General features: G+C 39.2%; 2 non-coding genes across 2 annotated transcripts; both read right to left on the reverse strand.

The window, feature by feature from the left end:
- Nucleotides 1-842: 842 nt before the first annotated feature.
- On the reverse strand, nt 843-915 carry TRNAN-GUU (transfer RNA asparagine (anticodon GUU)). Its single transcript has one exon. It is a non-coding gene; the product is annotated as a tRNA-Asn (tRNA).
- Nucleotides 916-1,130: 215 nt separating this feature from the next.
- On the reverse strand, nt 1,131-1,203 carry TRNAN-GUU (transfer RNA asparagine (anticodon GUU)). Its single transcript has one exon. It is a non-coding gene; the product is annotated as a tRNA-Asn (tRNA).
- Nucleotides 1,204-6,000: the final 4,797 nt, after the last annotated feature.

A 6,000-nucleotide genomic window follows, 5' to 3' on the forward strand; every position in this document is an offset into this window, starting at 1 on the left:
GGAAGGAAGGTGTTAATTTTTTGAAAATAATACGATATCGAAAGTACAATACATTTTATCGTCTGGTGGAGAAAGTATCTGTGATGAGGCGATAGTAGCGGTCCTGGTGGTTAGCAACTATCTATGGATGCCTATATCAACTGTCTATGTTTGCATATTTAGTAAGTATTCAGCTTCGTGACTGTATATACTAGACTGTGATAATAGTAAGCTGTATCGTGTGATTGGTTTGTTTGATCGTGTATTAAATCCAGAAGAATCTTAAGAAATTCATAAAAATTCAATTTCTTCAAAACTTGACTTAGTGCCTTTTAACAATGGCCGAGTTCCCTCCGGCCCATTTCATCAGTATTATAATTTTGATTTACTTTTGGCTCTTCGTCGACTTTCTAGAAATATATAAGAATAATGTTCCCTATAGGAATATGAGCCATTGGAATTATCAGCGTTTATTAATCAAAGCTGTGGCACACCCAGTCTCGGCGGATTCTCATTGTTGTTTGGCAAGATTAAGATTACTGCACATGAAGCTTGTGATTTCATTAATTAGTTGGTAATTTCAGACCATTATGATTGCTGTTATCATCAAAATTTTGCTTCATGGTTTTAATATTCATGATAAGGATGATGATTCCTGACATAATATACCCCTCTGCGTAGTTTAGTATGATGTAAATGTTACAGAGGTGAGTGCTCAACTAAACTTTTATGAATCTGTGAGTGGAAAAGATAGTCTTTAAATTCTTCGGAGTACTGAGTTAGAACCTTAATCCCAGGACACTGAAGTTCATGTTCTATTGGTTAAGGATGGATGGATTTGAATAATTTCGAGGGAACAATTGTTCCAGGGCCGGGTATCGAACCCGGGACCTTTGGTTTAACGTACCAACGCTCTACCAACTGAGCTACCCGGGAACTCTACCAGACACCGATCCAATTTTTCCCTCTATATCCACAGACCTCAAAGTGGGCTGACACAACCGTCAAGCAACCAACGTTGAGTGGACACTAACTCTGTGTGACTTAAATTGTGGTTTTCTGTTAACGAACAGTGACGTGTATTATGCAAATCAAGGTTTCAGGTACAACTCCCTGTAAAGTTGATTTGAATAATTTCGAGGGAAAAATTGTTCCGGGGCCGGGTATCGAACCCGGGACCTTTGGTTTAACGTACCAACGCTCTACCAACTGAGCTACCCGGGAACTCTACCAGACACCGATCCAATTTTTCCCTCTATATCCACAGACCTCAAAGTGGGCTGACACAACCGTCAAGCAACCAACGTTGAGTGCACACTAACTCTGTGTGACTTAAATTTGTGGTTTTCTGTTAACGAACAGTGACGTGTATTATGCAAATCAAGGTTTCAGGTACAACTCCCTGTAAAGTTGATTGGAATAATTTCGAGGGAAAAATTGTTCCGGGGTCGGGTATCGAACCCGGGACCTTTGGTTTAACGTACCAACGCTCTACCAACTGAGCTACCCGGGAACTCTACCAGACACCGATCCAATTTTTCCCTCTATATCCACAGACCTCAAAGTGGGCTGACACAACCGTCAAGCAACCAACGTTGAGTGCACACTAACTCTGTGTGACTTAAATTGTGGTTTTCTGTTAACGAACAGTGACGTGTATTATGCAAATCAAGGTTTCAGGTACAACTCCCTGTAAAGTTGATTTGAATAATATCGAGGGAAAAATTGTTCCGGGGCCGGGTATCGAACCAGGGACCTTTGGTTTAACGTACCAATGCTCTACCAACTGAGGTACCTGGAAACTCTACCAGACACCGATCCAATTTTTCCCTCTATATCCACAGACCTCAAAGTGGGCTGACACAACCGTCAAGCAACCAACGTTGAGTGCACACTAACTCTGTGTGACTTACATTTGTGGTTTTCTGTTAACGAACAGTGACGTGTATTATGCAAATCAAGGTTTCAGGTACAACTCCCTGTAAAGTTGATTGGAATAATTTCGAGGGAAAAATTGTTCCGGGGTCGGGTATCGAACCCGGGACCTTTGGTTTAACGTACCAACGCTCTACCAACTGAGCTACCCGGGAACTCTACCAGACACCGATCCAATTTTTCCCTCTATATCCACAGACCTCAAAGTGGGCTGACACAACCGTCAAGCAACCAACGTTGAGTGCACACTAACTCTGTGTGACTTAAATTGTGGTTTTCTGTTAACGAACAGTGACGTGTATTATGCAAATCAAGGTTTCAGGTACAACTCCCTGTAAAGTTGATTTGAATAATATCGAGGGAAAAATTGTTCCGGGGCCGGGTATCGAACCAGGGACCTTTGGTTTAACGTACCAATGCTCTACCAACTGAGGTACCTGGAAACTCTACCAGACACCGATCCAATTTTTCCCTCTATATCCACAGACCTCAAAGTGGGCTGACACAACCGTCAAGCAACCAACGTTGAGTGCACACTAACTCTGTGTGACTTAAATTTGTGGTTTTCTGTTAACGAACAGTGACGTGTATTATGCAAATCAAGGTTTCAGGTACAACTCCCTGTAAAGTTGATTTGAATAATATCGAGGGAAAAATTGTTCCGGGGCCGGGTATCGAACCAGGGACCTTTGGTTTAACGTACCAATGCTCTACCAACTGAGGTACCTGGAAACTCTACCAGACACCGATCCAATTTTTCCCTCTATATCCACAGACCTCAAAGTGGGCTGACACAACCGTCAAGCAACCAACGTTGAGTGCACACTAACTCTGTGTGACTTAAATTGTGGTTTTCTGTTAACGAACAGTGACGTGTATTATGCAAATCAAGGTTTCAGGTACAACTCCCTGTAAAGTTGATTGGAATAATTTCGAGGGAAAAATTGTTCCGGGGTCGGGTATCGAACCCGGGACCTTTGGTTTAACGTACCAACGCTCTACCAACTGAGCTACCCGGGAACTCTACCAGACACCGATCCAATTTTTCCCTCTATATCCACAGACCTCAAAGTGGGCTGACACAACCGTCAAGCAACCAACGTTGAGTGCACACTAACTCTGTGTGACTTAAATTTGTGGTTTTCTGTTAACGAACAGTGACGTGTATTATGCAAATCAAGGTTTCAGGTACAACTCCCTGTAAAGTTGATTTGAATAATATCGAGGGAAAAATTGTTCCGGGGCCGGGTATCGAACCAGGGACCTTTGGTTTAACGTACCAATGCTCTACCAACTGAGGTACCTGGAAACTCTACCAGACACCGATCCAATTTTTCCCTCTATATCCACAGACCTCAAAGTGGGCTGACACAACCGTCAAGCAACCAACGTTGAGTGCACACTAACTCTGTGTGACTTAAATTGTGGTTTTCTGTTAACGAACAGTGACGTGTATTATGCAAATCAAGGTTTCAGGTACAACTCCCTGTAAAGTTGATTGGAATAATTTCGAGGGAAAAATTGTTCCGGGGTCGGGTATCGAACCCGGGACCTTTGGTTTAACGTACCAACGCTCTACCAACTGAGCTACCCGGGAACTCTACCAGACACCGATCCAATTTTTCCCTCTATATCCACAGACCTCAAAGTGGGCTGACACAACCGTCAAGCAACGAACGTTGAGTGCACACTAACTCTGTGTGACTTAAATTGTGGTTTTCTGTTAACGAACAGTGACGTGTATTATGCAAATCAAGCTTTCAGGTACAGGGACATCATTTTATTTTTACTTCAATTCTTATTGTACCTGAGTTTTTGAATATACTTCACTCCCACCCCTTCTACGAATGAAGTTCAACCGTCTTCCACACAGATCCAAGTCATAGTAGCCTTACCGTCACAGTACGTTCCAAAAATATGTTCGCGTTTTCCAATGACGAAAGAGCTTTCAATATTGCATCATTTAAGCAAAGGTACTGTCGTCCATTTGCCTACGTCGCATTCCGGTTTTCCCCACCAGCTTCTAGTCGCCTCTCGATAAAGGCTAGTGGCTGGGCTGTCTTAGCTCTTTTCTGAGAACATTAATTTCTGTTAGGAATTGGACATATACGTAATATTATACCCATACAACTGTTTAAAATAACTTAAATAACAGGGCTCGTTAAGTAATTAACTGTCACGTGATTTCCCTCCTTTCTACGATCCTGCGACATAATCACTTGGACGGACAGTAGATAGAATGTCTGAGTAATTTTATCTTTTCGGATCGAGCAGAAGTGAAGATTGAATTTACAGTACGTAAGGTAATCTGTTATAGAGTAGGTAGAGATTTACTTCAACATGAGTTAGGCTTACTAGTACGAAGGACGAAACTGGTAATTGGAATTACATACATTAATCGAAATGAACCGCCACCATTTTGAAAAATGTGTTTAAATATCCATATTATGATTATTTTTCAATTTAACTTCATTCTCTATATTGTACGCTAATGTGCTGTAGACAGTATAATATACACTGCATAATGAATACGTCCACATGGACAGCTCAGTTCGTGAGTAAAAACACTCATTGTTAATACTGTGCTGTATTCTGATTAAACAAAACCTAATGAAAATTATCAAACTCAAAAGCTTGATATTTCATAGTTTACGTAAATGGATGAACTACTTTTCTTCCCTCCTATACCTAGTAAAGTGATTTGTTTGTGTATTACGCCATCGAACTTCAGTCATGGAAGGGGTTAGCAACCGTTGATTCAAAGGTATAGGCAGGTTAATATTAGAAATGTTAGTAAAAATAAAATGATGTCCCTGTATAACTCCCTGTAAAGTTGATTTGATGAATGGATTTATCTCGATTACAAGTAGGAATGACCGCCTCCATCTGGTTATAAACGTACTACTGTTACAAACAATGACCATAAAACAGGTCACAATGATTTCACATTGAGAATCTCAATGTCGCATTAAATTTTCATTGAATTTCCTAAATGTATGATGCACTGTATGATACGTGCTCCATGTTATTCATCCTCCGAAGCGTACCTGATGCGTGTATCAAGCGTGCTTCAACACTATTACATGGGAATGGCATTGATCCTCACAATACGTGCTTCACTCTGTACTTAGGATCAAATTCAGGGTTAATTAGTGTTACCCAGAAACAAAGAAACTGGTAAACATTGATTACATGAGGATAAGATGGCATAATTATATCACATCTGGGATCCCTCATCTATCTATACTAATAATAAATCTGTAGCCGAAATTTTTCTGGTAATTTTCGATTTTCCAAAAATAATTGGTCCTAACATATATAATTAACCACCCTGAAACCGAAAATCGCTTTTTTGAAATTTTTGTTCGTATGTCTGTCTGTATGTTTGTTACCTTATCACGCGATAATGGCTGAACCGATTTCGATGAAAATTGGAATATTAATTAAGTTCGTTCTAACTTAGATTTTAGGCTATATGGCATTCAAAATATTTTATTTAAAAGGGGGGTTATAAGGGGGTCTGAATTAAATAAATCGAAATATCTCCCTTATTATTAATTTTCATGAAAAATATTACATAACAAAAATTTCTTTAAAAATAATTTCCGATAAGTTTTATTCCATGCAAAATTTTGATAGGACTGATATTTAATGAGATAAATGAGTTTCAAAATTACAATAACAACGCCATCTAAAGCGGTATAATGAAATAAAAAACAAATGACTTCGTCTATAAGGGGCCTTGGACAACAACATTCGAAAGCTATGAAACATAGCCTACAGATAATGTTTCTGTGTTTGTATGAAGTAATATCGGAAGCTAAATTAACCGATTTGTATAATTAATTATTATTTCACCATTGGAAAGTGTAGTTTCTCTATATGGACATAATGCTATAATGTTATTACAGTAACTTCTGAGTGAATTGAGGACAGGTAAGATTAAAATAGCTTCTTATGCACAGAAAACTTGATAGGCATTAGTTTCCTGTATTTCCTAAAATAATTTTTATGACCAAATGAGTGGTCTCTGGATCAAAATGATCGCATTTTAGTTGTTTAATACAATGTAAATTAAGCAACATA

This window comes from Periplaneta americana, chromosome 11 (assembly GCF_040183065.1).
Source record: "Periplaneta americana isolate PAMFEO1 chromosome 11, P.americana_PAMFEO1_priV1, whole genome shotgun sequence".
Lineage (NCBI taxonomy): Eukaryota > Metazoa > Arthropoda > Insecta > Blattodea > Blattidae > Periplaneta > Periplaneta americana.